The sequence below is a fragment of the Podarcis gaigeae genome (assembly GCF_964106915.1).
Source record: "Podarcis gaigeae genome assembly, chromosome: 3".
Classification (NCBI taxonomy): domain Eukaryota; kingdom Metazoa; phylum Chordata; class Lepidosauria; order Squamata; family Lacertidae; genus Podarcis; species Podarcis gaigeae.
The window spans coordinates 82148575-82172904 of NC_139680.1; the positions used below are offsets into that span (position 1 = coordinate 82148575).

General features: G+C 43.5%; 1 protein-coding gene and 1 long non-coding RNA gene across 3 annotated transcripts in view; one reads left to right on the forward strand and one right to left on the reverse strand.

The window, feature by feature from the left end:
* The window catches only part of CDC42EP3 (CDC42 effector protein 3), an 83173-nt gene that overhangs the window by 34709 nt on the left and 24134 nt on the right, over window positions 1–24330 (forward strand). Inside the window, exon 1 of one of the 2 annotated variants that reach the window (XM_083732799.1) lies at window positions 17714–18192. The exons of the other annotated variant lie outside the window; for it this stretch is intronic. The gene's annotated coding sequence lies outside the window, so the exon portion shown is untranslated. Of the gene's footprint in view, window positions 1–17713; window positions 18193–24330 lie in introns of those variants that run through there. 2 annotated transcript variants of the gene reach the window in all.
* LOC310841636 lies at window positions 8916–17917 on the reverse strand. The gene is made up of 3 exons (XR_014562637.1): window positions 17826–17917; window positions 15423–15579; window positions 8916–10194 (listed from the first exon to the last, which is right to left on the reverse strand). It is a non-coding gene; the product is annotated as an uncharacterized lncRNA (long non-coding RNA).

Here is a 24330-nt window from a genome sequence, read left to right on the forward strand (position 1 = left end):
TGAATATATTACTGCCTCCACTCCTGCCAGACCAGCAGTCTGGCAATCAGTTATTATTGTGTTTGTTTGTTTGTTTGTTTGTTTGTTTATTACATTTGCATCTCATGTTTCTTCATTCAAACTTAAGGTAGCATGCATGGGGTTACCAGACCGTCTCCTATCCTGTCACTGATCAAGTTTTGTTCATCTTTACCTTTAGACCAGAGTCTTTCCTGGCTTCCCTTATGAGGATGTTGTAAGAATTACCAAGGCAATGCATATAAAGAGCTTTGGACATTTGAATTCTGCTGCATTTATTATCACCATCACGGAACTCTTTCAACAGATGAGATTCATCATATGCAGAAAGCCGTATAATTTGGTTGTGATGAGTACCTATCATGCTTTGTACATTTGCTTGTGAATTGTGTAATTGTGCTCTTATCTTAGATGCATGAACATAGCCAGAGAGCACTAGCATCCATCAACAGGAGTCAACATGGATGGAGGAGGGAATTTTACCAGCTCCACTCAGCAGATTAGCAGTTTGTAGGTGATGAAAGCCAATTATCACATAGCGATTGATGCAAGAACTTTCACACGTTCACATTGTAAAGAAATAGCCATTATCATATAGATACTATAATGTATGTAACTACTCTTAAGGGTTCATCTTTTTAAAAAGCTGATGCAAGAGCAGGTGGATTAAATTAAATAAACTAAATGCAATCTAATTAGCCATCAGATTAACAAAACAACACAAAAATTAGGATGCTCTCATTGGACATGAGATATTATGTGAACCCAAGCAGATTTGTTTACCCAGTCTAGAGAGGACCACAAAGAAGTACTTCATTGACATAATACAATGGTAAGAAGTTTGGGTAGCATCACTGATGCCAAAAAGAAGAGGCATTAACAAAAAAGGAACAAAGAGAAATGGCTGAACATCAAATGGACTGGGGCAGGGAAATAATGAATGAAGATTACAGAAAGGAACAGACAGCTGTACTGGGTGTGATAGTCTCAGCCCTTCAAAATGCAGCCAGCCCACTTGTTATATATGAGAAGAAACGCTTTCTTGAATCCTTAAGGTTGCCTATCTTAGAATTAAGTATTAGAATTTCAGGTCCAGCAGATTAACATACCGACTGCAGCAAGATGGAAGTGAGTCAGTCTTCAAGTATTTCTGCACCTAAACAAACAGATTTTACTCAAGAAAGAAAAATATTTTTCACTTCCATTATAAATGGCAGGGATGTGGTGGCTGAGCTCTATCTACATCATAAGCCAGGAATCTGTCATTGGAATGGGACTAGGGTTACTATGCACACTTTTATCTTGGAGCTAGTCCCAGGGAGCTCAGTAGGACTCGCTTCCTAAACATGCATAGGATTGCTCTACATGAAGTGCAAACAGGGCATCCTTCACCAGCCTAGTGCTCTCCAGATGTTTTGGACTACAACTCCCACCAGGCCTGAGCAGCACATGCTGACTGGGGTTGATGGGAGTTGTAGTCCGAAATATATGGACAGCATCAGGTTGGTGACGGCTGAACTAGGGTGGAAAACATGGGACCAGATCCAAGTGGTATTTGAGGTCATACATATCAGGCAGGTGTCCATTCCTTTTGTACAGACATAAGGTGCATCATATGTAGTCTGGAAAAACAATGAGTAAGGCTCATTGTACCCACATATATTTAAAAGAAACACAAATCCTGAAATATTCCAGGGACATCATAAACCCAAGAGTTCCACTGAACTCACCAATAATCCTTGGCTGTTACATTTATCCTGATGCAGTTACAGCAAACAACATTTTCAAGAACTTCCGAACTCAAGATGCTCAGCATTGCTGAGTCTAAACAAACAGCATTGATTAACATTCTCTTTCTCTCATCTGGGCTATTTTGCTTCAGAGACGTCACTGTTAAAGTTAATAGCTTAGCAGCAAACCACATTTAAGGGAATGCCTGGCATTAACAGTTCCAGGTCCCAAACGAGATGCTTTGTGGTCAATTAAGCAATGCATATTATATCATATAGAGGCATGACTAATACTTGAGGATTAGTGCAAATCCCTTTCACTCACGCGCTTCCTGCTAAAATATGTATTCCTGCCCTACCATACCACTAAGATGGGCATCAGCAAAGACAGGCAGTCTAGGCTGCAAACAACCCTCTGCATACTTGCTGAGGAGCAAGTCCAATAGAACTCAGTGTGAGTTACTTCCAGGTAAGGGTTGGCCTTTTAGAGACATCAGATGGTTACAACGGAGATAAGCCTCTTAAGAACACTAGAGGAAAACCCTTTCCAGGCAATCAGCTTAGAGTACAATAAATGCACAGACACTACTCATTTATTGCATGGGATTAAGACATAATGATACTGAGCATTAGTATAGTACTGTTGAGTGTTGAAAATGTTTCACATCCTACCTTAACAATCTTTTAAACGGGCCAGTAAGATAAGTCCATATTTTTATCTTCATATTGCATCTGGTCCAAATGCAGCATCCAGAATGGTTTTTAGGGTTTGTTTCTCAGAACATACCACACTGGCTTCGTTTGTATTGACTTCTGATTCATATAAGAGCAAAATCCCAAGTGCTGCTGGCTATTATGGCTAAACCCCTAAATGGCTTGAGACCAGGTTATCTGAAGGGCCCCCTACTCCCACAGGAACCTGACCATGCATTTCATTCAACACCTGTGGCTCCATCTTTGAAGGTGCATTTGGTGAGGACACCAAAGGGAACCTTCTTGGTAATGCAAGAGATTCTGGAACTTCTTCCTGATAGATATTTGGTTGGCCCCCTTCCTCTTGAGTTTGATGCCAGTTGTTGGGAATCACAGCTGGGGAGAGCACTGTTGTGCTCAGGGTCTGCTTGCAGGTTTTCCACAGGCATCTGGTTGGCCACTGTGAGAACAGACTGCTGGGGAGCATTGATGTTGAGCCTGATGCCGCAGACTTTTCTGATGTTCTTGGCAGGGTTGCAAAGGCTTTTAAAAAAAGAAATCTGCACCTTTAATATGTTTTAATCTCTTGTGACAAAGTATCTTTAAACTGACCCAGCTTTATGCCTCATTCTAGCTGCTGTTTTAATTATTTAATTATTCCAGTTTTTATCTCATTGTTTTTATCGTATGTTTGTGTTGGGAGCTTTTTTGAGAATCAAAATGCAAGGTAGGCATTTTCTAAAATAATTAATTTTTCCTCCCAGGAGCACTGTGGTCACATGCACAGCATTCTTCAAAGCCAGAACTGGATTTAGTGTTTAGAAGGGCTCATTTCTGAGCCTCTAGTTTTAACATTGGTAAAGAGCCTTTCTTAACCTGGCATCACTATTTAGGCTCTCAGTGCATCCGCACCTGGGGTTCTGCTTTAGGATAGACAGAGAAAGGGGGGTGCATGCGCCCGTGTCCACTCTTGGACACAGTACTCAGACACTCTGCTTGAGGAAACCTGAAAGTCTTATTCAAGAAATCAGCACAGTCTCAGCATTACCTCAGAGTACAGGATTAATCTATGACAGAGAAGGTACCTGGCTAAGAAGTAGCTGAGATGTTGTCCCAGCACCTGACACACCTCTCCCACTCCACCTTTAAAGAACAGGGTGGGACCATTCACCTACATGGTTCTTATCCCCATTGAGAACACTGTGCTCCCAAGTGTGTACTCCTGTGGGAATATGCATGGCTGAGTCTGTCTGCATTGGTGCAGACAGTGGCACCTCCTTGGCAAGAGGACCTGAGTCCAACCCTTGGCCTCTCCTTCTGTCTCTAATTCAGCTGGCCCTGCCAGCTCGCCAGCTTCCTCCCTGGCTACCATGGAAACTTTGCTCTCAGAAGTTTGAGTGGAGACTGACCCAGGTGGCTCCTCCTCCCTCTTCTGTGCTGTCCAGCAACAGTGAGGTGGAACCCTCTCCCAAGTCACCACTTGAACTTTCCTGCTTCCAGCCTCTGCCTTCTCCTCCTCTTCCACCTCTGACAGATCCTATTATTCCCCCCCATCCCAGTTGATGCCACAGACAGATAGATATGGGGGTTAACTTGTGTTTTTATATTGTATTTTTATGTTTTGAACTGGCCTGAGATAATGGATGAAGGGCGGTATACAAATTTAATATAAGCAAATAAACAAACAAAAATGTGCAAATGGGTAACTGAGATATTGTAAATGGGTCATTGGCAACAGGTTTCTTGTTGGATTTTCACTGGAAAGGGTAAAGCAGGATTAAATCAGGGAAATAATGTCGGCTGGCATTTTCATGCAGATGGTGCAAAAAAATTGCATGCATGAGGAACACTGATCCCACCAGAACACCCATCTAGACATACTGTACTTTTCCGTGTATAAGATTATGGTTTTTACTCTAAAATAATGTTTAAAATATGGGCTCATCTTATACACGGATAGTATCTCCCCCCATTTTCTGAAATCGGAGTCCCCCAAAATAGGGGACGTCTTATACATGGAGGCGTCTTATAGACAGAAAAATACGGTACTCAGAAACTGAGTGTGCATGTTAGGGTACCAATTGGACAGTGCCTGTATGAACTCACAAATGATGTCTCCCCATCCACTACATGGCTATGGGATATTGCACTAGTACCTCTGACTGGGAACTGCAGTGTGTGTTGTTTCAAAAATATCCATGCTGAGGTTGGTTGGTTTTTTAATAGCACACAAAACTACTGAAGTTCAGCTGAGCTTTGGAGCTGCCTCTCCACAACCAGATTTGTTGTTGGCGATACGAAGTGACTGAAATGACCTGCTTGCACTCCATCCATCAAACACCTGAACAGGGAGCTTTCCACACAGTGATCAAAGCATGGTTTGCTGTGTTGATATATTGGCGAACCTATATGGGGCTGAGCACTGGGGAGTGATAGACAAAGAGGGTTTGCTGACTACAGACAGGCACATCTGTTTCAGGCTGGCTTTCCAGATGAAGGCCGTCAATAATCAGAGCATACACAATCAGAACTGAAAAAGGTTCAGATGATTTGTGCTCTTTGCTCAGTGTCTCTGCCACATGCAGTACTACCTCGTTTGGCAGGAGCCGCCTCTATAAATAAACATACCCACACCTTTCTATAAATGGCACACCCTTCTAATTTGCAAATGACCTGAAGGCTTCCTGCCAGCCCAGTCTCTTAAACAAAGCACAGACACCTTTATAGTGCCATATGCCATGGTTTGTAACACTGTGGTCTGTCAGAAATCAGAGCACTGCATCCTTGGCAAAGATAACAGAGACCAAGTTGGGGGGGGACAGAGATGTGCAAGCAAAAAGACATGCGTGATGAGGAAAATAACAGAGCTGCCAACTTTTTAACTAGCCATGGTAGCATTTAGATTTGCATATATCTTGGTATTTTCTTGCATTCTGAATTGCCCTTTACAGTAGCAGCCAACTGGTTAAAAAGTTCACTGCATTTTCTCCCCCCCCCCCCCGCAAAAGAATTTGCAGAACTTCAAAGCACCAAAAGCCCTGATATCATTTGTAATGTCAGGTGACTGACCACTGGGCAGCCCCGCCCACCCGTCAAATTTGGGCTGTGAGGCAGATTCTGATAAGGTAAATTGAGGGAAAATGCAGACCCAGAGCTCCATTCAGTGCCCCTGCTGGGCTGCTTGCCAGTAGAGTGGAGCCCACAGTTCCAGTGGATTGCTTTACCAAGGCCTCAAAACGTATCCCTGGGCTTGATATAAAGGAGTATTTGCAGGCTGAAAAAATGAGGGAGCAGCAAGGAAGCTTAGTCCCCTTCATGAGTTATTTTCCTATTTCCAGTTGCCTCCAAGCTGCTTTCTTCTCCATAGGTTTCCAGATATTTATTTATAAGGGTACATTCACAGATTTAATCCAGTCAAGGTGATGCAGGGGGAGAAATTGAGGACAAATTGAGATGGAAAATCAGCCAGTGGGACACCAACATACCCTCCAACATGCTAAGTCCCAAAATTGGGATGTGTGTCTTCCCGTCCATGTTCCTGCATAAATCATGTGACCAGCTAGAGATCATGGAGCCCTAATTGTGAGCTTTTTTCAGGGCTGTGCTCTCACAGCATCCCAAAATGTGTGCTTTGGGGCGTTGCGTGAGATCGTCGCCCTCCAACAAGAGCTTTCTTCAAGGCAATATCTTCGTGTGAAATCACGGCATCCCAAATGGCTGCCGTGCTCTTGCAGGAAAAAGCAGGATGTCCTGGCTTTTCCGGGACACTTTTGGGATATGCACCAATGTCATTCCTCCACTCAAAGAAAGACACAAAAACACTTGTTGGGACTTTGTTGCATCGATTTGCATGTAATGTGTAGTTTGTCCTTGATCCTCAGAGAACAGGCTGCTGCTACATTTTTATGCTGTTAACTGCCCTGTGATCTTTGAACTAAGGGTGGTATAGAAATTTAATATGTAAATTAAATTAATAAATACCACTGACAAAGTTCCAGCACTTAAGGCCCATCCCTAGGGGCCTTCCATTGGGGATGATTCAGTTATTTTATAAAGTCTATTAATGCTGTGGTTACATGGTTATGAAGGCCATGAAATGATTTGCCAGTTGGAATTAGGCAGCAATTTGTATGAGAAACTGGCAGTGGTGTGAAGGCAGCCATGGTTGATGGTTCCCTATGGGTACCAACGAGCTAGGGAAATTCAAGGCCATCTCTCAGTCAACCCTTGAGTGTGAGGTAAGTTTCATATTCTTATTAATTTCATCAGAATATGATTGGTACTGGCTATCAGAGTGTTAGGCAACCAATCACAGGCCTTACCTCCTAGCAGAAATGGTGGGAAAATTGACAACTTTTCACCTTCTGTAAGGATAACAAACATTTGCTCTCGCCTAGATTCCCTAAGACAGTCCAGATGGAATTGTAGATGATGAAGGTCGTGTCCCTATGGAGGGTACCTCCTGCTTCATACAGTAAACTTTGGAATCTACCCATTAATATGCCTTAATTTAAAATAAATAAGCAGATAGCCAAATTTGGTTCACACAGGCTCTGTGTTTGTGCAGCGTTAACAGCGTCAGGCTTCAGACAGCAGAAACTTCAGCCCTGGCCTTGGCTCAGCCTCCGCTCATATGAGGAATGTGAGACCTGATTGTGAAATCTGAGCTCAGGACTGAGAACCGCATTAGGTACCTTTCCTGTATCCTCTGTGAAACACCCTTTTATATATATAACAAACAAAGCACATGTAAAACGATTCTTCACCGGCCCACATCCACACCCAGCTGACTACAGCATTTCCTAATTAGGTTATACTCAATCTTTATAATGGCCTGTTAGTAATAGATGTGGTACTAGAGGGTAATGATAATCTCCGTTGATATTATTCACTTCCCAGGAATGTAGGGCAGAAGCTGCTCTGCTGGCTTCAACGGAGAACAATGGGAGAGAAGCAAACCAATAAAGCAGCTATGTCATCTTCTCTGGGCTGTGCAAATCCATGTTTGCTCTGTGATGTCTGACAAGCCGTAGGAGGACGATAAAAATAATAACAATAATAGTTTGTAAAACCACCCTTCGCTGTGATGCCGCAAGAATTTGGGAAGCTCTTAAAAAAGTTCACCGACTCAGGCAATGAAGATCTGGAATTGCCTGCTGTATTAGGAGAGTTGGAAGTCATGAATGGCTTCCTCTTACGTTTTTACAATGAAAGCAAAAATGAGCTAATATAAATAATTGTGGGCTAAACCCCAAGAATATTTTTATTCCAAATTAAAGACAGCAAAGAGCCCCATTATTCATTCCAGATACCGAGTGCTTTCAATTTACCCATGAAATCAGTTGATACTGAAAGTTCCTCTCAACACCTTGTAGAACTGGGCCCCCAGCATATTAAAGATGAGTGCATTTTTAAAAATTGTGCTTTCAAAACTTAACCAAAGAAGAGAGTCTGTTTACTGTTTGTAAAGTTCCCCTTTATAAGAGGAACTTGTAATATAAGAGGGGCTTGTAATGGTGTTCCTAGTCCTAGCTTGCGTCTCAGTAAAAGGATCTGTTCCATTATGCAGAGTTGGGGAAGGAATCAACAACCTTGCATCAAACATTTCTTGAAGATATACAAAAACAGTACATCTTATGCAGGGCCAAATTAAGACTTAAGAGGCCCTAAGCACTTAAAAGATTTTGTTGCCCCCATATATCATATCTAAACACTAATAAAACATTAACATTATTAATAAAACATTAATAAAATTTTATTTTTTGAAATGAAACGAAACCTTGGCACAGTAAAATGGAAAATTATGTTTGTTTTTGCATACTTCCACTATATTAATATCTGAAACATTTCCTCCAACTTTTTCTAATTGCAAAGTACTTGATCAGATCCTCAAAACTAACCTTCTGTAGTTTCTGTGGTGCCCCACTTCCCTTGAAGCCCAAAGCACGTGCTTGTTTTGCTTAACGGTTAATCTAGCCCTGGTCTTATGACTTAGGCGGTCAGTCATTTTTGTGGAAGTGAGTATCAACTTGGAATGCTAGTTATAGGCAGAATCAAGCTGGGAATGTAGCATGATAGGCAAAGCACACCATGGCTCCATTGAATAATAATCAGATGCAGCGCATAGTTAAACAATGGCGCTTGCTCTCCCAGGAGACAGTAATAGCCACTAACTTGGTTGACTTTAAAAGATTAGACAAATTCATGGAGGATAGGTCTACCAGTGCCTACTAGCCTGATGGCTATGCTCTGTCTCCCTGGTGGGAGGCAGTATATGTCGGATACCAGTTGCTAGAAACTGCAGGAATGGGGACTGGTCATGTGCTTGGGTCCTGCTTGCAGGCTTGCCACAGGCTGGCTCCTATGAGACCATGATGCTGGACTAGATGGGTCATGGACCTGATCCAGCAGGCTCTTCTTATGTTCTTAATACTGCTGGCAAGAAGGGTAAGGAGTAAGGAGGGTAAGGAAGGGAAAGGAGAGACTATCTACTCCACAACACTGCTGCTTAATCCACACCATTCAGAATCTACACTGTGCCATAAGTGTAGGAAGCAAGATGTTAAAGGTGCCTCTAGGACAAAAATGTAGCAATACACATGCAGATATCATAGGTTACAGAGAAAGCAGAGGTAACCCACACCCTAAAATGAGGACCGCCCAATCCACCCTGGCAAAACAGTATTCCCAATTCCGAATACGGTAATTGGATCTGCATGTAAAAGTAAAACAAATCTATTCAATTTCCCAAGAAAACTACTATTTGGGTTTGACCCACATCCTAGGGCTCATCCCACACTTTTGTCCCACATTTTTTAGGCACAGGCCCACATTTTCCCAGTCGGTGTCCAAGTGCTTTTTTATTTTTTGGGTCCCATCGCTTTCCTGGTGAAAACCCACTCTCCACTGCTGAATCAAAGCAAATGGCAATTCAGGTTTTCCATGGATTGCCATTTGCTCCGATTCAACAGTAGAGAGTGGGTTTTCACCAGAAAAGCGCCAGGCCAAAGACAAAAGCTGTTGGGAATGGCCTGCAAAGCCCAGACCTGTGCCTAGAAATGCAGAGCAAAGATAAGTGTGGATGAGCCCCCATAAACAGCCGTGTGCTTTGGCTTCCCCAGTATATATATTTGCAGGAAAACACAACTGACCGTTGCTTTCACAGGAAGACAGTGTATACATTTTTCTTTCATTGACATAGTCTCCAAGCAGAAAAAAAATAAAATCTTGAGCTGGAATTGCTTAGTGATAAATGTCACTACAAGTTAATTCCTCATTTTGGACCAAAACAATTTGGAGTTTGGTAGTTGTTGTGCATAGAAGAGATTCTGGAAGCAGAGTGATTGTAAAAGCAGCGGGAGAAACAGCCTAGGTCTCTGAATGCAGTTGATTCTTAGGGCATTCACATTCTCTGGAAATCATGATTACATTCCAGAAGGGAACTGCACGTATAGAGCCAAGGATCACTTCTGCAACAGAACCATTTACTTTGAACAATGTTTACTTGAAGCTACTCCTCCAAACCATCCCATACCTATTTGCCCTGCAATGGAAAGCTGTTCAGGAAGCAGCATGTCAACTTGCACTATTATTTGCAAAGGGGCAATATAACACCGCAGCTGGGTAAAGTCCAAGAATTTAATGTGCCAGAATGTTTGTACAGTAACATATTTTTCATTTAAGTTGCTCTGAATGTGAAAAGAAAAGCCAGTTTCCTTTTGGGCAAGCTACAAATTTCCTCCTTCTTCCATCTCTGTGGAAACAAAAAGGAAGATAATATCACTGAAATCTAAAGTCTCAGGAGATCAATGGCAATATAATGAGATTCTAAAACTGGGTTTATAGTCTGCCAAGAAAATTTTCAAGCTGTGCTCTAGGTATTCAGTTTAATATCCCTCTGTGAGAGTTCCCCACTCCCATAATCAGAACTAACCACATTTATTTGGACTCACATTTAATAATTTCAAAAATTAAAAGAATGTAGATGAAATCCAGATTAGAATTTTCTCATTTTCAAAAGCAGTGGATCATACGTCCCACTCAGATAAATGATAACAACTTTTACGTAAAATCTACGTACGCCAGTGTTCCTTGGTCAACAATTAGTAACATCTTCCCCCCCCCCCCCAGTTAGCTTCTAAGCCATATCCCAATGCAATTTCCTTTAGGAAACTCGGGTGTTCTCATGCTCAGGGTTGCTATAACTGAGGATGATAAAGAATTTTTCACCAGGTCAAATCTGGATGGAACCCTGGTGAATTTTTGTCTTCCCCCTACAGTGCCCAGTTTGACTTGTTCACAAGCAGACCTTAGATTTCCAGGTGCCAGATAAAAAATTTATGAGTCAATATCACTCTTGGTCTTGAGTCATGTGCAAGTTATCTGATCACTAAACTGCTTTGCTCTTGCTCTTTGCTTGCTTGGTCTGGGCTGTGTAGAGTAGACTGAATGATGGGCAGATGACCCAAAGAAGGCAGAACCAGATACCAAAAGAGAGGTGAACCTCAAATGTGCTATGAAACCTTTTACTAGAGAAGAACTTTGCTAGGCCTGATGACAAATTATGACCGCAATGTGTAACTCTTTATTAGAGGCAGTAGTCATTTCCTATCTCCTGCAACGGGCTGTCTCACAGCATGTTTTCAGATTCATCTCTCTTTTTGTGGGATCTGGCTAGATCGCCCAACCTTTTGGCAGAAATTTAGAGCAGAGAGTTTTTGAGGATCTGCCAAGACCAAACAATCAACTCCATCTTATGAGAATGATGCCTACAACCCCTTTTATCAGATGTGGCCCCAGTAATCACTGCTTTGTTACCTTATAAGGCTGGGCAACTGCAATATGCTTTACAGGGCATGCACTCTACAATGCAAATTTAAACTGGCTACAAAACCTATTTAATTTTCACGGAACTTTAAGAACGCCAATTCTCTTATGGTGCTGCAAGAGTGGTAATTAGAAGCACTGATGAGCTGAAGACCATCATTATTCTTAATGTAATGAGGAGCATTTTTCAAGTACTATAATATACAGAAATGGCTTTTTTAAAATAAATGGTAGTAGGTTTTATTGGAACCACAAACATTTCAAAGTGTGTGTCTCAAGTTTCCATGTATTATATCTCCACAGTAATGTCTGCTCTGGAAGTTGCACAGCAAAGTTGGCAAGCGTATAGTCTGAAGCTTGCATATTTCCCCTGTTAAAGTACATAAACTGGAAGTGTGAGGCACTCATGCATCTGCTTGCTGGTATTTCTGGTAAAGCACAGTGTGTCAATAAAATTATTTGCATACAACTTAAGTTCTCTGATTTCCCTAGCTGGAAACGAAGGAATTTGTATTATAGAGATGAATTGTTCTTTGATTATTTGCAAGCTCAAGGTGGCAGCAAGTACAGCATACTGTCTTTAGACAAGGGAAAGTACCTGAAAAAAGATAACATTCATGCCTCTTTATCTGTAATACCATACTTTTACCCTCCGGGCACAATTTAAGGTTCTTTTCCTTTAACCTCTAACATCATTACTGACTGAGACTCAACATTCACTAACTGACTCCTCCCTTACATCATATCAATATGAATTCAGGAACCTATTTCCTTAGTTTTATCAGCTGTGCAGCAGCTGAAAACAACTAGATCATGTAGAGAGGAATTCTTGGTGGCTGCTCCAGGAAGATCAAAGCCCAATATGTCTTTTGGGGGCATTGTTAATCTTTCCTTTTTAGAAGGAAAGATTTTTACAGGCTGTGGTTAAGCTGTTAGCAGGCTGGGCATTTTGGCACCTAATATGTATTACATGTTTGAACTGAATTTAGAAAACCATAATTTATTTTGCAGTGTATTTTATATTAACAGGACATGTTATGTTGTTGTTTTTTATAACCTGTATTTTTTGGGTTGGATATATATCGATACATATGCAGTGGTACCTCAGGTTAAGTACTTAATTCGTTCCGGAGGTCTGTTCTTAACCTGAAACTGTTCTTAACTTGAAGCACCACTTTAGCTAATGGGGCCTCCTGCTGCCGCCGCGCCTCTGGAGCATGATTTCTGTTCTCATCCTGAAGCAAAGTTCTTAACCTGAAGCACTATTTCTGGGTTAGCAGAGTCTGTAACCTGAAGCGTATGTAACCTGAACCGTATGTAACCTGAGGTACCACTGTATATAAATAAAGATTAAGGGGAGGTAAAGTTTTATGTACATGTGTATGTTTAGGGAAGGGCCATAGCTCTGTGATATAACATCTGCTTTGAATGCAAAAGGTCCCAACATCTCCAGGTAGTGCTGGGAAAGAGTCTTTCGTAGAATTGTAGAGTTGGAAGGGACCCCAAGGGTCATCTAGTCCAACCCCTGCAATGCAGGAATCTCAGCTAAAGCATCCATGACAGGTGGCCATCCAACCTCTGCTTAAAAGCCTCCAAAGAAGGGGAGTCCACAACTTCCCATGGGAGACCATTCCACTGACAAACAGGTCTTACTGTCAGAACGTTTTTCCATATGTTTAGTTGGAATCTCCTTTATTGTAACTTGAAGCCATTGGTTCGATTCTACCCTCCAGAGCAAGAGAAAACAAGCTTGCTCCATCTTCAACGTGACAGCCGTTGAGATATTTGAAGATGGCTCTCATATCTCCCCAGAAACCCTGGAGAGCCACTGCCAGTCAGTGTAGACAACGCTAAGTTAGATCAACCAATTTGGAATAAGACAGCTTCCTATTTAAAAGCTGTTTTTATGTCTGTAAGGTGTATATGTGCATGGGTGCTTGTGCTTAAGGTTTGCACTTGGCATACATACATTATGTGAAAATATTTATCAAAAATGAGTTGGTCTAAGTAAGGTCTGTAACATATTTCATATTTGCAATCCATTTACATTTGATACTAGGCTATCATCAGTGCCAAATGTAACATATTTTGAAAAACGAGCCTTTAATAAAACTGTCAAAAGTGTACTGTTAAATCCAAGTGACTGCCAACAGAAACTTCTGAAAGGATGTCATTGGAAGGAAAGAAACAATGCTGGGTTTAGAAGTATCCGTGGTACTTGTAAAAGTTTCTAACATTATTTATGGATTTCCTATCCACTGACCAGCTAGATTGCCAACAACTGTTCTTGTTGTTCTTTAACGTTCAGTTAAAACCATTGTTACTCCTCTTAAATTGACAGGCCATTTCCTTTGTTTGGCATTTGAAGGGGCGGGGGGGATGCTTGGACATATATCTGAAATATATCCATAGAGACAAGAATGTTTATAGAATCGCATGTGTCAAAACCTTGATTCGGCATTAACTACATTACTCTTGTGAATGCCTTTTCATAAAGCGTGCCTCCAATAAACACAGAGAATGCGTTTTAAAATTCCCCATCAGTACTGTTTCCCTGCCATATCTTTTGTTGAGCTACGTTTGCCCATAATACAAGCCAAAAACACACTAGAAAGCAGCAGTTAGACCAGGGGTAGGCAACCTAAGGCCCATGGGCCGGATGCGGCCCAATCGCCTTCTCAATCCAGCCCGTGAACGGTCTGGGAATCAGCATGGTTTTTACATGAGAATGTGTTGTTTTATTTAAAATGCATCTCTGGGTAATTTGTGGGGTATAGGAATTCATTCATCTCCCCCCCCCCCAATATAGTCCGGCCTACCACATGGTCTGAAGGACGGTGCACTGGCCCATGGCTGAAAAGGGTTACTGACCCCTGAGTTAAACCTTTGTTAAAGAGACCTACTTGAGAGAACCATTGTCATTTCTAAACTGCTGTTCCTGAGCAAGATTCCTGAGCCCATTGCATGAAAATTGTGTAAGGGCACAATCAGGGCCAGCTGCAGGTTTGAGAAGGCTCTTGGTGGGCCCTGGAAGCCTTACCTGATGATAGCAGGTGGGCAGCATGGCAAAACAATACCAGGTTCCTGGGTCTAAACACCATTTTGATTTCCTATAATGCCCCCCCAGTAGTGTCCTTCTGGGGCACTGTGGGAAATTAAAATGGTGGTTTGACTCAGCTGTCCAGCTCCACTGAGAGTTCCAGGCACAGAAAACATTTTTAAGAGGACTCTGGGCAATAATAGGCCCTGCCAGCTGCCCAAGAAGACTGGATGCTGATTTTGGCTCTGGGAAGTGGCATTGCGTGGGTGGCCAGCGCCCAAGACAAGGCAAGTATCCTTGGTACTGCCCACCAATAGTTGGAATGAAAGGGCAACAGCTTGGCGACCTACTCATGTGGCAGCCCCCGTGAGTGGAGAGCACGGCAGAGAATTGGTCGGGAACACGTATCTTTCTAAAGCCCTACAGAGGGTGTCCTAGCAACTGGCCATCAAATCCGCTCCTCAGTCCGCCCACATAAACATTGGGATATTTTCTCTGTGAGGAAGAGGGAACACTATTTTTATTTATTATTACCGTATTTTTCGCTCTATAACACGCACCCGACCATAACACGCACGTAGTTTTTAGAGGAGGAAAATCCGTAGGCATGCCACGCGTAGGCATTCCCTCCATAACACGCACAGACATTTCCCCTTACTTTCTAGGAGGAAAAAAGTGAGTGTTATGGTGCAAAAAATACGGTACTTCTTTCTTTCTTTCTTTCTTTCTTTCTTTCTTTCTTTCTTTCTTTGAAAATATGCTCCCCTAAGAATTTTGCGCACAGGGCAACCGCCCCGTGGCCCTGGCCATGCTATGCCTCTGGCTCTGGGTATGAAATCTGAAGAAGGAAGGAAGAAAGGAAAGAAGGAAGGTAAAAGGTAAAGGGACCCCTGACCATTAGGTCTAGTTGCAGATGACTCTGGGGTTGCAGCGCCCATCTCACTTTATTGGACGAGGGAGCTTCCGGGTCATGTGGCCAGCATGAATAAGCTGCTTCTGGCAAACCAGAGCAGCGCACGGAAACGCCATTTACCTTCCCACTGGAGCAGTACCTATTTATCTATTTATCAGACTGCTAGGTTGGCAAGAGCTGGGACCGAACAATGGGAGCTCACCGCGTCGCAGGGATTCTAAGCACCGCCCCTCTGATCGGCAAGCCCTAGGCTCTGTGGGTTTAACAGAGCAAATAACACTGAAGGGCAGCACAAGTCTTTTTGAGGATTTGCCATGAGTTCACTGAGTGGACAGCCGGAGCTTTCTCAAGTGCTTGATCTGTATATAGAGGCAGCAAAGAGACAAAAAACAAAACCCCATTCACACTTAAAATATCACAGTGTATAAGCATTTCTCGCCACCCCCTTATATTGGAGATTGTGTGGGTGGAAATTGTAATTCAAGAAGTAGCCTTTTCCTTTCATTTTTTTGCAACATCTGGTAATAGCACCCAGTAAAAGCAAAGTTGATAAATAAATAATGATGGCTGGGGTCATGCCATTATTTATTTATTCATTTTTGGTTATTTTTATAATTCGGTTCAAAGGCTCAAGGTGCTTCACACACACAAATACAAATGGAGAAACAGGGCGGTAGCAAGATGCTTAAACGTAAGTCTCCAGTATGACTGTGATTCCTGTTTGATTGTCAGGAGTCAGCTAGAAGGAATCCTTAAATTGTCGTGGGATAATGTGTCAGGACAAGCAGGTTTACTAAACTTTCCCTCCCTCTAATCCATTTTAATTTGCAATTTGCATCACTGCAGAAGAAGAGACTTCTGCCGAACAGGAAGCAGTATGTCCCTTTCCCCAGCCACTCTGGGCGGCTTACAGCACATGAAAAATGTAAAACATCAGACATTAACCTCACATCTCTTGGTCATTTTAAGAGGGCACCAATAAAAAAATCTCATGCTTCTTGTGTGAAGCAGTAAGCACAATTATATGTCACCCATCAAGCAATTTCACATACTATACTTCATTACATATCACCTGTTGGTATGTAGACCCCTCAACATCTTAAGGGATTGCCTTGCCCCATTTATATTTGCCCTTTTAATAGTATGACTGAATAAGCACTTTACAGGAATGTTGTCTATTGTACTTTGCTCTCATTGTTACCTGGTTTTTAACTGATTTTAGATGTATTTTGTGGTACTGCAAGACACTTCGAAACATTTTGGTAAAAAGTGATTAATAAATACAGTAAATACAGTGGTACCTCGGGTTAAGTACTTAATTCGTGCCGGAGGTCCGTTCTTAACCTGAAACTGTTCTTAACCTGAAGCACCACTTTAGCTAATGGGGCCTCCTGCTGCTGTCGTGCCGCTAGAGCACAATTTCTGTTCTCACCCTGAAGCAAAGTTCTTAACCTGAAGCACTATTTCTGGGTTAGCGGAGTTTGTAACCTGAAGCGTATGTAACCTGAGGTACCAATGTAATAGCAATAATACCTGCTTGATCTTTACATTCAGCTCAGAGTAGCACTATTAAAAGGGTGCCATATATGTTTGCCTTGTGAACAAGACAGAGGGCATTTATTGTGTCTATGTCTAAGTTGTGGCTGACTACTGTTAAGCAAGTGGCACTGGAACGTTGTTCAGATGCCTGCTTAGGAGGCTTCAGTTTGTACAGAGCTTTTCTGTGCTATAGCACAACTATTGTTCATTGTATATTAATGTCAAGATGGTAAATATTTTTTGCTGTTTTATGAGTGTACTGTATTACATTGTTCTAGACACTTCGCTTATTGTGTGGCATATAAGCCTAGGAGCAAGGTGTGAGGAACCTTTGTCCCCCACATGTTGCTGAACTCTATCATTCCTGGTCATGGGCCATGCTTGCTGGGGCTGATGGGAATTGTACTTCGTCAACATCTGGTTATAGTTGTTCAATGCTATCAAATAGCAAATGGCAGAATGGCTGGGGTTACGAAACCTAAGATATCCACTGATTCAGATCTTATCAGATGTGCAGAAAATCCAGAAGTCAGATTTCACTTAACCTGTGCAACATGTAGGCCCTACAAGATGGGTGACCAACTGTCATGGAAGCTTTAGTTGCGGTTCCAGCATTGCAAGGGATTTTACTAGATGACCCTCGGGGGTCTCCTTCCAACTCTGCAATTCTATGATTCTGATACCCTTCTTAGCAAGGGCACAACTACTCACTCCTAGAGGTAGGTGGCAGGTTTTGCCCTCACTGTCGCATTGCCCAAAAGTGCATGGATTTACCATTCTCCAGGAACGAATGACGTCGCTAGCCCACAGTTGCGTGGCCAATGACACCGTCCCATTTGCCCACGGACGCATTGGCGCGCTGCGCCCCTTGTCCGCTGCCCAGGTAGCCCCTGACACACGCAGGACCTCCCGTCGCCCCTCAGAAGCGGCTGCTGCTTTGTGCATGGAGGGAGCCCTGAAAAGAGGCCCAACCTGCTCAGACAAGCCTCTGAGGGGGAAGTCTTCCCGGTCCCTTCAGGCTTTCGGTGCCAAAGCTGCTGCTGACGGGGCTGGAAGAGCCACTCACCGTCGCCCACTTGCTGCTGGCTGCCTCCCTTTAGTCCTCGCCTGGCTGGCGTCGTGCAGCATTTTCCCGTCAGGGGGCGACGTGAGGAGGAGGAGGAGGCAGCACGGAGGGGCGGGTGCTATGGGTGACAGGCGGTCACAGGTGCCGCGGCCGCCTCTTGAGTCGGATGAGAGGCGCCTCCGCGCCCCAACCAGCTGCCGCCGCTGCTCCCCTCCCTCCACCCTGCGCGCTGCTGCTGCTTCAGCCGTCAGCCAAGGGCAGCTCTTCCGAGGCGGCGCGTGCAGGGACAGCAGCACGAGCCGAGCAGCTGCGCGCGAGGGAGCCGGGGAGAGGGAGAGAGAGACACACTCGCGCCTGGCAGAAACCAGTAAGTTGCTGCTCCTGCGAGCCGCTGTTTGCAGCACGAGCTGGCTCTGTGGCTGCAGCCGCGGCGATCTGCTTACTTCTTGTTTTATTTTGTATCTCCTCGCCCCGTGAAATCGTGGGGAGGGCAGGAGCGGCGCGTTGCATGCGGGCTTGGATCTGCCCGGGCTGGAGTCGCGGAAGGGGTTGTCGCGAGGCCACGGCGACGACGGCCGGCTGCTCTCGGCTTCGACACACGCGCAGCCCCCCCCCCCCTGCGTTTGGTCTTTTCTTTTTGGCTCAGGCAACGGGGAGTGAGGATTGCGCGGGGAGCCGCCCAGTGCTGTAGGATGGCTTCTGCTTTGTGTGTGATGTCAGTGAAGAGCGGAGTCGGAGATATAACGGGAGGGTTTTGCCAATTGTGGGGGGAGAGGGGTGTTAAGGTGACACAGGAGCCACTGGCAGGGGCAGGCTCTGAAGCGCCTATAGCGGCTGCAACGCAGAGAACAGGGGCAGTCCAGCCTGGATAGCCTCGCAGAATGGACACCCCCGTCTCGCAATGCAAATAGGGGGCCCTCTAGGGAGAGATTGTGCGCGTTCTGCACATAATTTTAATGCGGCGTCTTTGACAACCAGGGGAAGAGATACGGGGTTGTGTATCTGTGTCTCTTGTGTGTTAACGGGCAGGAAATCTCCCAAGCCACCTTCTTACAAATTCTCTCCTGTGTAGAAATTGTCTGTAATTTCCAGGCGGAGCTTTACAGTGAATTGTGCCTGCTGTCGGTGAGCAGAATCGGTGCATAACCAGATATGAAATTCTAAAGCTGATCTGCTGATAGCTACACACTGCATGATTATTTATTACACTTCTCATATCACTCTTCCTCTAAAGAGCCCAGGAAGATGTACATGGTTCTCTTTCCCCTCTCCTTTTATCCTCACAACAATCCTGCAAGGTAGTTTAGGTTGAAGGATGGTGGTGCACTGTCAAAGGGTGCTTATGTGTTACAGTATTTCAGGGCTTAGTATGGATTTGAACCTAGTTCTTGCTAGTCCTCAGCTGACATTCTAACCACCACTATGCCAGTTTTGCTTTTCTGATTTTTTAAAAATGTGACAGTTCACATCATCAAGCTTGATACCAGGTACATTGACGAGTAGCTGTCCTGTTTTGTAGGCTTTTACATTCATCGAATGAATAAAAATCAATGTGCAGATCCCTCTTTAGCAAAAGCCAGGCGGGCAGGCATGCAACCCATTTTCATGCACCAATGTTGTCATTCATTAGCGCACACGTTAAAGGAGGAGCTCAAACAGAGACGTGGCTTCTTTCATGGTAGTAGCGTAGCTGCAAAACTAATGTTGTATGCTGGTTGTTTCTTTTTTAATTATTTTAAAACCCTGCAGATTTCGTTTTCTCTGAACCGTATCCAAATGTAAATTGCAAGTCTTTGCTTCAAGAGTCCATTGTATTTTCTTTTCTTTTTTTTAAATAAAAAATCAATATTTTCAATTGTGCACTTTTGGACGAACCAATTTAAAAATAAATGGTTGCTCTCTTACTGAATTACTGCATAGTCAAGCAGCTGTGACCTTAATTGCCTTAAATGAGATACAGAACAGAAAACCTGAATTTAGTGTACAAATCCTGGAAGATAGGCTAGAAGTAGCCCTTACACGTGCACAACTACCATATTTCTGCTAAATCAGCTGACATTTATTTTGCCAGCCATGCTGTGGAGGTGGACATTAATTTGAGAGGACATGTTAAATGGAAAGGGGTGTTACCTTAACTCTGCTGTGCTTGCTCTGCCCTTTTCATAGAATCCTTAATTAGGTCTTTGCTTCCCTGTTTGCTGTTCTGTCAGCTGTAGCGTATGGGCGTTCTTGCATCTGAAGCTTAAATCAGGTTGTGATTTAATGTTTTACATTAATATTAGAGGCCAATTGTGCCAATTGGCCTCTAATATTAATGTAAAACATTAGCTATAATGTACACTTGATTTACCTTCCTTAATGTAGGATGGAATAACAGCATTTGTATGTGGTATACAAATAGTACTGAAGGGACTCATAAAACTTAAGTAGTGCCTTTCTGGATCAGAGCAGAAGCCCTGTGTTCAGTCTTCAACAGCAGCCAGCCAGATGTTCCTGGGAATCTCACCAAGAGGGCAAGATGGTCTCTACTGTTTGATCCCAGTTTCTGTTTTGCTGTTGGGTATAATAGCCATTGATAGACCTCTCCCCCCATGGATTTGTGGGCTCCTTTAGAAATATTAGCATGCTTAATTGGGATGCGGGTGGCACTGTGGTCTAAACCACAGAGCCTAGGGCTTGCCAATCAGAAGGTTGGCGGTTCGAATCCCCGCGACGGGGTGAGCTCCCGTTGCTCGGTCCCAGCTCCTGCCAACATAGCAGTTTAAAAGCATGTCAGAGTGCAAGTGGATAAATAGGTACCGCTACGGCAGGAAGGTAAACGGTGTTTCTGTGCGCTGCTCTGGTTCGCCAGAAGCAGCTTAGTCATGCTGGCCACATGACCCAGAAGCTGTACGCCAGCTCTCTCGGCCAGTAAAGCGAGATGAGCACCGCAACCCCAGAGTCATCCGCAACTGGACCTAACAGTCAGGGGTCCCTTTACCTTTAGAAATATTAAGCTGGTGGTCATCATAGCATCACTCTAGCTTGTTTGTTTGCTGGATTTAGAGCCCAGCCAATCCCAAGGACTCAGCATCAATAATTATATTAATGTAATCTATCCATCCATATCCCAGCCCACCCAAACCCAATGTGAATAAAGCTTTCAGTCTTACACCATTTCAGCTCAGAGTTTGGTGAGCTTCTTTGGAGGATGATCTCAAAGTTGTGTGGCATGCCTTAGTGTGAGTCTTGTGTGCCCAGTTTGGCACTTGGTGTATTTTAGAGAGAGTTCCTGGTTGGTCTTGGAGGACAGAGTAGGACATAAGACTGCATATAGTTTCCTAGGTTTGTGGGGCCCTGACCACTTAGTGAATCCTGTAAGTTAACTATAGGTTGCGGTGGAGTACTTATTTCCCTTTATTAGTCCTTTTTAGTGTCACATGGGAAAATTGTGATTTCCCTTAAAACTAGGTTTAGCCTCATTCTCTCCACAAATATATAGCTCCTTTCAGATGCTGTGTGCTTTACTATGTTAATTACAGTTGGGATACAGCTATTAAGTTGTCAGGGTGTCATCTTGTCAGAGTGTGTGTTAATTTCATTCATTCCATTCCCTTTGGCAGTTTTCCTACATTCACTCTCTATTCTTCACACTCTACTAGTAGGGCTTCCATTTATAGAGAGATGGCAAATATATCTGGTGCAATCAGGGAGTGGCATTTAGTTAGACACAGGTAGAAATGGGCTTTTAAAGGAGTACTTGGGCAGGGAGTGTGTAAAAACTGGAGTCATTTGTTGTACCCATTTGTCCAAAATTCTTCATTGTCCACTGTACAAGGAAACAGGATATTGTTCATAGAGAGCAATAAGAAGCTTTAAGAAGTCTCTTAGTTTCTTCAGCAGAGAAGGCTATCATTGTCTGTGTGACTTTCACTGATTATTGTCTAGTACTCTAAATTGATGCCATTTGGATTACTTGTTCTCACCAACTCCCAGTCTTTTTTACGCTTTGATCCTAAACACATTTGCTTGGAATAGAGGTCATCAGCCCCTCACAAGATGCTGTGTGTAGTATTCTCATGTTGCAATTTTGAATACAGCACACCGCTGTTAGAAAACCAGGAGGTTCATACAATTTGCAGTTATTGAGACATGTTGCAATAATAACCACAAGCTGCCTTCCTGCATACCTTTCTGCAAGTGTAACATATAAAAAGCAGGAGAGGAGTAGCAGTTGTAAAGCTAGGAATGTATGGCAAATGCTCTGTGTGAAGCCAGAAGAACTGGAGCATATCTCTACAAGCTTATAGATGTCTTAAGTATCATTACTTCCCCCAAAGAATCTTGGCAACTCTAGCTCAGTGTGTGTGCAGGGAAGTACAGGAAGGAGGTTCCCACACAGTACTACAATTCCCAGAGCTTTCTTGAGACTGTAGTGCACATATGGCCAGCATTATTAATTTAACAACCTCTTCGATCAGCAAACTTCATCATATTTCTGCTCCCTCCAGGAAGCTGGATTCTTTGAAATACGTCAAGCAATGTACAGGTGGTTCAAAACTCATACACTACAGCAACCTTCACAAGCCTGTGCCCTCCTGATGTTTTGGACTTTGGCTAGGGCTAGTGGAAGTTGTAGGCCAGAAGATCTAGAGAGCACCCAGTTGGTGAAGGCGGCACTACACAAATCATCTTATGCTATGCAAAAGTGGAGGTAGAATCACCCTGCTCTGCCCTACTTTCGTTTTAATCCCCCTCCTACTAGGAATCTTGAGATGAGCCCAGAACCTCCATAAAGGAAGGTCAAGGTCATAAAGCTGAGGTCAAGTGGGGCACGGATTGAATTTTATGAGCTTTTTGGAACAAGGAGGAAAGTTTGCACTCAGCCTGGGAGACAGCCTTTTTATTTAACATCTCATCTGCTAGCCAGAGGCCACCAGGAATTCTGCACAAGCCCTGAATGAGCTGGCAAGACATGGTACTCCATTTTCCTCCTCCAGATTGCTTGGTTGAGCAAGGAAGGAAAGTGAATCCCTCAGTGCAGTCCCTTCTCTGCCAGCTCACTTGGGAGAATACACCTTTTGCTTTCTTTCTGTTTTACTAGCCTGTTAAGAGGCCAGTGACCTGGATTTTTCATGCTGGATGTGGAGGAAAGGGATCCATGAAAATCCAGGATGCTAGCAGGCTCTTAGCAGGCAGGCTAGTAAAATATATTACAGGCAAATAACTTTTGTGGACTCTTACACCAGATCCTGCATGCTAGTATTGTACATCAGATCACAAGATAATGTTTGCAAAACTCATGATGAGAAGGCCAGACAACTGGGTCAAAAATGCCCTTCCTTGCCACTGGGTAAAGTGGATTAGTTTCAGGGATGAAAATGTTTTCTGCATTCTAGTTAGGCTGCTTATTCAGTGCTAGGGGAAGGTGACTTCTTCCATGACTCTTCATCATTTTCATATGACAGGGTCTATTACAACAGGAGATGAAAGGCAAAGGAGTTTACAGTCATTTTAAAGCTTGGGAGGTACTATCAATTAAAGCAGTAGGCAAAGCAATTAACATGAATTTAAAAACATTAACTTGTAGGTAAGCCCTGCTCATCTAAATGGAACATCCTTTTAAAATAAGTGTATTTGGGATGGCAGCCTTAGATAATTTTACGGTCAATTTCTTTTCTTGTTCCAAGTGTATCTACTTGATTTTTGTTTGACAATCCTTGTCCTAAATTAGGATAGCACATTCTTGAAGTATAGGGGATAACTATTGGGTTGTGCATTAAAAACCTCTTGCTCAGGGCTGGTGCAGATGCAATACTGGCTCTCTCTCAACCAGCCAGCTGGAAAATTAGGATTTCATTGCCCTTTCCCCCTTTAGCTTCTTCCTCATATGGACCAAATCCTTCATCCTGCCTAAATCACAGCTAAAGGGCACAGCAAGAGTGCCCCTGTTAACCGTGGTTGAGGCTAACCAGGTTCCCTCTTGAGCAGGGTTTGTTAACCAGCTACAAAGCCAGATTTTAAATCCTGGTGAAGCAGGATGCCTAACTTGCATTAAATGTGTTTCATGTCAGTGCTCTTATAGCCATTTATTATAGTTATGGCAGGGGAGAGGAATTTTCCCAGTGAGGGAACGCCACTCCTCCATCTGTCCCCTAAAGTGGTCTAGGTGGGAGCACATTTGTGATGGAGCCAGGGCAAAAAAGCTTCTTATTGCGTACCAGCAGACGCATTCAGGTGCTTAGGAGGAGTGGGTGGGAATGTAAAAGGCTGCCCCACCCATTCCCTCCCTCCTCCTGGTCTTGGAACTAGTCCCCAGCCTGCCTTTCCCATTTACAGATGGGGATTAGCTGATTGTTGTGATGGGGGTGAGTAGGGATTTTTTGATCAGCTGCGATTGATTGCCAGTCCCCCCCCCTTTTTTTTGCCTACTCCATACTGTAGAAGAACATGGTTGGAGCACTTAGAGGTGGGAACTGAATAAATAGCTTCATTGGTTTGGTCGCTTGTCAAGCACGTGTGAGAA